Source organism: Convolutriloba macropyga, unplaced genomic scaffold (assembly GCF_964194025.1).
Source record: "Convolutriloba macropyga unplaced genomic scaffold, txConMacr16.3 SCAFFOLD_2553, whole genome shotgun sequence".
Taxonomy (NCBI): Eukaryota; Metazoa; Xenacoelomorpha; order Acoela; family Convolutidae; genus Convolutriloba; species Convolutriloba macropyga.
This window is the reverse complement of record NW_027452208.1, coordinates 25,001-31,355: the sequence shown is the minus strand read 5'-3', so window position 1 is coordinate 31,355 and position 6,355 is coordinate 25,001.

The following is a 6,355-nucleotide window of genomic DNA, read 5'->3' as shown; positions in this document are numbered from 1 at the left end:
AACTCAAGCTAACTCAAGCTAACTCAAGCTAACTCAAGCTAGTTCAAGCTAACTCAAGCTAACTCAAGCTAACTCAAGCTAGCTAAAGCTAACTCAAGCTAACTCAAGCTAACTCAAGCTAACCCGAGCTAACTCAAGCTAACTCAAGGTAGCTAAAGCTAGTTCAAGCTAGCTCAAGCTAGCTAAAGCTAAGACAAGCTAACTCAAGCTAACTCAAGCTAACTCAAGCTAGTTCAAGCTAACTCAAGCTAGCTAAAGCTAACTCAAGCTAACTCAAGCTAACTCAAGCTAGCTCAAGCTAACTCAAGCTAGTTCAAGCTAACTCAAGCTAGCTAAAGCTAAACTCAAGCTAACTCAAGCTAACTCAAGCTAACTCAAGCTAGCTAAAGCTAACTCAAGCTAACTCAAGCTAACCCGAGCTAACTCAAGCTAGCTCAAGCTAACCCAAGCTAGCTAAAGCTAACTCAAGCTAACTCAAGCTAATTCAAGCTAACTCAAGCTAACTCAAGCTAACTCAAGCTAACTCAAGCTAGCTAAAGCTAACTCAAGCTAACTCAAGCTAACTCAAGCTAACCCGAGCTAACTCAAGCTAACTCAAGGTAGCTAAAGCTAGTTCAAGCTAACTCAAGCTAGCTAAAGCTAAGACAAGCTAACTCAAGCTAACTCAAGCTAACTCAAGCTAACTCAAGCTAACTCAAGCTAACTCAAGCTAGCTAAAGCTAACTCAAGCTAACTCAAGCTAACTCAAGCTAACCCGAGCTAACTCAAGCTAACTCAAGGTAGCTAAAGCTAGTTCAAGCTAACTCAAGCTAGCTAAAGCTAAGACAAGCTAACTCAAGCTAACTCAAGCTAACTCAAGCTAACTCAAGCTAACTAAAGCTAGTTCAAGCTAACTCAAGCTAGCTAAAGCTAACTCAAGCTAACTCAAGCTAACTCAAGCTAGCTCAAGCTAACTCAAGCTAGTTCAAGCTAACTCAAGCTAGCTAAAGCTAACTCAAGCTAACTCAAGCTAACTCAAGCTAACTCAAGCTAGCTAAAGCTAACTCAAGCTAACTCAAGCTAACCCGAGCTAAACTCAAGCTAGCTCAAGCTAACCCAAGCTAGCTAAAGCTAACTCAAGCTAACTCAAGCTAACTAAAGCTAGTTCAAGCTAACTCAAGCTAGCTAAAGCTAACTCAAGCTAACTCAAGCTAACTCAAGCTAGCTCAAGCTAACTCAAGCTAGTTCAAGCTAACTCAAGCTAGCTAAAGCTAACTCAAGCTAACTCAAGCTAACTCAAGCTAACTCAAGCTAGCTAAAGCTAACTCAAGCTAACTCAAGCTAACCCGAGCTAACTCAAGCTAGCTCAAGCTAACCCAAGCTAGCTAAAGCTAACTCAAGCTAACTCAAGCTAATTCAAGCTAACTCAAGCTAACTCAAGCTAACTCAAGCTAACTCAAGCTAGCTAAAGCTAACTCAAGCTAACTCAAGCTAACTCAAGCTAACCCGAGCTAACTCAAGCTAACTCAAGGTAGCTAAAGCTAGTTCAAGCTAACTCAAGCTAGCTAAAGCTAAGACAAGCTAACTCAAGCTAACTCAAGCTAACTCAAGCTAACTCAAGCTAACTCAAGCTAACTCAAGCTAGCTAAAGCTAACTCAAGCTAACTCAAGCTAACTCAAGCTAACCCGAGCTAACTCAAGCTAACTCAAGGTAGCTAAAGCTAGTTCAAGCTAACTCAAGCTAGCTAAAGCTAAGACAAGCTAACTCAAGCTAACTCAAGCTAACTCAAGCTAACTCAAGCTAACTAAAGCTAGTTCAAGCTAACTCAAGCTAGCTAAAGCTAACTCAAGCTAACTCAAGCTAACTCAAGCTAGCTCAAGCTAACTCAAGCTAGTTCAAGCTAACTCAAGCTAGCTAAAGCTAACTCAAGCTAACTCAAGCTAACTCAAGCTAACTCAAGCTAGCTAAAGCTAACTCAAGCTAACTCAAGCTAACCCGAGCTAACTCAAGCTAGCTCAAGCTAACCCAAGCTAGCTAAAGCTAACTCAAGCTAACTCAAGCTAATTCAAGCTAACTCAAGCTAACTCAAGCTAACTCAAGCTAACTCAAGCTAGCTAAAGCTAACTCAAGCTAACTCAAGCTAACTCAAGCTAACCCGAGCTAACTCAAGCTAACTCAAGGTAGCTAAAGCTAGTTCAAGCTAACTCAAGCTAGCTAAAGCTAAGACAAGCTAACTCAAGCTAACTCAAGCTAACTCAAGCTAACTCAAGCTAACTCAAGCTAACTCAAGCTAGTTCAAGCTAACTCAAGCTAACTCAAGCTAACTCAAGCTAGCTAAAGCTAACTCAAGCTAACTCAAGCTAACTCAAGCTAACCCGAGCTAACTCAAGCTAACTCAAGGTAGCTAAAGCTAGTTCAAGCTAGCTCAAGCTAGCTAAAGCTAAGACAAGCTAACTCAAGCTAACTCAAGCTAACTCAAGCTAACTCAAGCTAGTTCAAGCTAACTCAAGCTAGCTAAAGCTAACTCAAGCTAACTCAAGCTAACTCAAGCTAGCTCAAGCTAACTCAAGCTAGTTCAAGCTAACTCAAGCTAGCTAAAGCTAACTCAAGCTAACTCAAGCTAACTCAAGCTAGCTCAAGCTAACTCAAGCTAACTCAAGCTAACTCAAGCTAACCCGAGCTAACTCAAGCTAACTCAAGGTAGCTAAAGCTAGTTCAAGCTAGCTCAAGCTAGCTAAAGCTAAGACAAGCTAACTCAAGCTAACTCAAGCTAACTCAAGCTAACTCAAGCTAGTTCAAGCTAACTCAAGCTAGCTAAAGCTAACTCAAGCTAACTCAAGCTAACTCAAGCTAGCTCAAGCTAACTCAAGCTAGTTCAAGCTAACTCAAGCTAGCTAAAGCTAACTCAAGCTAACTCAAGCTAACTCAAGCTAGCTCAAGCTAACTCAAGCTAGTTCAAGCTAACTCAAGCTAGCTAAAGCTAACTCAAGCTAACTCAAGCTAACTCAAGCTAACTCAAGCTAGCTAAAGCTAACTCAAGCTAACTCAAGCTAACCCGAGCTAACTCAAGCTAGCTCAAGCTAACCCAAGCTAGCTAAAGCTAACTCAAGCTAACTCAAGCTAATTCAAGCTAACTCAAGCTAACTCAAGCTAACTCAAGCTAACTCAAGCTAGCTAAAGCTAACTCAAGCTAACTCAAGCTAACTCAAGCTAACCCGAGCTAACTCAAGCTAACTCAAGGTAGCTAAAGCTAGTTCAAGCTAACTCAAGCTAGCTAAAGCTAAGACAAGCTAACTCAAGCTAACTCAAGCTAACTCAAGCTAACTCAAGCTAACTCAAGCTAGTTCAAGCTAACTCAAGCTAACTCAAGCTAACTCAAGCTAGCTAAAGCTAACTCAAGCTAACTCAAGCTAACTCAAGCTAACCCGAGCTAACTCAAGCTAACTCAAGGTAGCTAAAGCTAGTTCAAGCTAGCTCAAGCTAGCTAAAGCTAAGACAAGCTAACTCAAGCTAACTCAAGCTAACTCAAGCTAGTTCAAGCTAACTCAAGCTAGCTAAAGCTAACTCAAGCTAACTCAAGCTAACTCAAGCTAGCTCAAGCTAACTCAAGCTAGTTCAAGCTAACTCAAGCTAGCTAAAGCTAACTCAAGCTAACTCAAGCTAACTCAAGCTAACTCAAGCTAGCTAAAGCTAACTCAAGCTAACTCAAGCTAACCCGAGCTAACTCAAGCTAGCTCAAGCTAACCCAAGCTAGCTAAAGCTAACTCAAGCTAACTCAAGCTAATTCAAGCTAACTCAAGCTAACTCAAGCTAACTCAAGCTAACTCAAGCTAGCTAAAGCTAACTCAAGCTAACTCAAGCTAACTCAAGCTAACCCGAGCTAACTCAAGCTAACTCAAGGTAGCTAAAGCTAGTTCAAGCTAACTCAAGCTAGCTAAAGCTAAGACAAGCTAACTCAAGCTAACTCAAGCTAACTCAAGCTAACTCAAGCTAACTCAAGCTAACTCAAGCTAGTTCAAGCTAACTCAAGCTAACTCAAGCTAACTCAAGCTAGCTAAAGCTAACTCAAGCTAACTCAAGCTAACTCAAGCTAACCCGAGCTAACTCAAGCTAACTCAAGGTAGCTAAAGCTAGTTCAAGCTAACTCAAGCTAGCTAAAGCTAAGACAAGCTAACTCAAGCTAACTCAAGCTAACTCAAGCTAACTCAAGCTAACTAAAGCTAGTTCAAGCTAACTCAAGCTAGCTAAAGCTAACTCAAGCTAACTCAAGCTAACTCAAGCTAGCTCAAGCTAACTCAAGCTAGTTCAAGCTAACTCAAGCTAGCTAAAGCTAACTCAAGCTAACTCAAGCTAACTCAAGCTAACTCAAGCTAGCTAAAGCTAACTCAAGCTAACTCAAGCTAACCCGAGCTAACTCAAGCTAGCTCAAGCTAACCCAAGCTAGCTAAAGCTAACTCAAGCTAACTCAAGCTAATTCAAGCTAACTCAAGCTAACTCAAGCTAACTCAAGCTAACTCAAGCTAGCTAAAGCTAACTCAAGCTAACTCAAGCTAACTCAAGCTAACCCGAGCTAACTCAAGCTAACTCAAGGTAGCTAAAGCTAGTTCAAGCTAACTCAAGCTAGCTAAAGCTAAGACAAGCTAACTCAAGCTAACTCAAGCTAACTCAAGCTAACTCAAGCTAACTCAAGCTAGTTCAAGCTAACTTAATGAAGTTAACCCAAGCTAACTTGGGTTAATGAAGTCAAACTCAAGCTAACCCGAGCTAACTCAAGCTAACTCAAGCTAATTCAAGCTAACTCAAGCTAACTCAAGCTAATTCAAGCTAACTCAAGCTAATTCAAGCTAACTCAAGCTAGCTCAAGCTAACTCAAGCTAACCCAAGCTAACTTAAGCTAGCTTAAGCTAATTAAAGCTAATTAAAGCTAACTCAAGCTAACCCAAGCTAACTTAAGCTAGCTCTAGCTGGCTGCCACTGTTAGGCCATTTGGGAGCGCTTTTCTCGCACTCTGATTGGCTGCCACTGTTAGGCCATTTGGGAGCGCTTTTCTCGCACTCTGATTGGCTGCCACTGTTAGGCCATTTGGGAGCGCTTTTCTCGCACTCTGATTGGCTGCCACTGTTAGGCCATTTGGGAGCGCTTTTCTCGCACTCTGATTGGCTGCCACTGTTAGGCCATTTGGGAGCGCTTTTCTCGCACTCTGATTGGCTGCCACTGTTAGGCCATTTGGGAGCGCTTTTCTCGCACTCTGATTGGCTGCCACTGTTAGGCCATTTGGGAGCGCTTTTCTCGCACTCTGATTGGCTGCCACTGTTAGGCCATTTGGGAGCGCTTTTCTCGCACTCTGATTGGCTGCCACTGTTAGGCCATTTGGGAGCGCTTTTCTCGCACTCTGATTGGCTGCCACTGTTAGGCCATTTGGGAGCGCTTTTCTCGCACTCTGATTGGCTGCCACTGTTAGGCCATTTGGGAGCGCTTTTCTCGCACTCTGATTGGCTGCCACTGTTAGGCCATTTGGGAGCGCTTTTCTCGCACTCTGATTGGCTGCCACTGTTAGGCCATTTGGGAGCGCTTTTCTCGCACTCTGATTGGCTGCCACTGTTAGGCCATTTGGGAGCGCTTTTCTCGCACTCTGATTGGCTGCCACTGTTAGGCCATTTGGGAGCGCTTTTCTCGCACTCTGATTGGCTGCCACTGTTAGGCCATTTGGGAGCGCTTTTCTCGCACTCTGATTGGCTGCCACTGTTAGGCCATTTGGGAGCGCTTTTCTCGCACTCTGATTGGCTGCCACTGTTAGGCCATTTGGGAGCGCTTTTCTCGCACTCTGATTGGCTGCCACTGTTAGGCCATTTGGGAGCGCTTTTCTCGCACTCTGATTGGCTGCCACTGTTAGGCCATTTGGGAGCGCTTTTCTCGCACTCTGATTGGCTGCCACTGTTAGGCCATTTGGGAGCGCTTTTCTCGCACTCTGATTGGCTGCCACTGTTAGGCCATTTGGGAGCGCTTTTCTCGCACTCTGATTGGCTGCCACTGTTAGGCCATTTGGGAGCGCTTTTCTCGCACTCTGATTGGCTGCCAGTGTTAGGCCATTTGGGAGCGCTTTTCTCGCACTCTGATTGGCTGCCAGTGTTAGGCCATTTGGGAGCGCTTTTCTCGCACTCTGATTGGCTGCCAGTGTTAGGCCATTTGGGAGCGCATAGATGACGAGGCAACACTTTCAGACAGCAAAGCGATGCTTCAGCTTACTTCAGCTAATTTAGAACACAACCGAACATTTGTAGCAAGACACCGCACAACCTTGGCTGCTTGGTTGCCTGAGCACAAGTTCAAGTTCTTTCCCAGTGCCGTAACACGACACTGGAATTTTCACCAAAT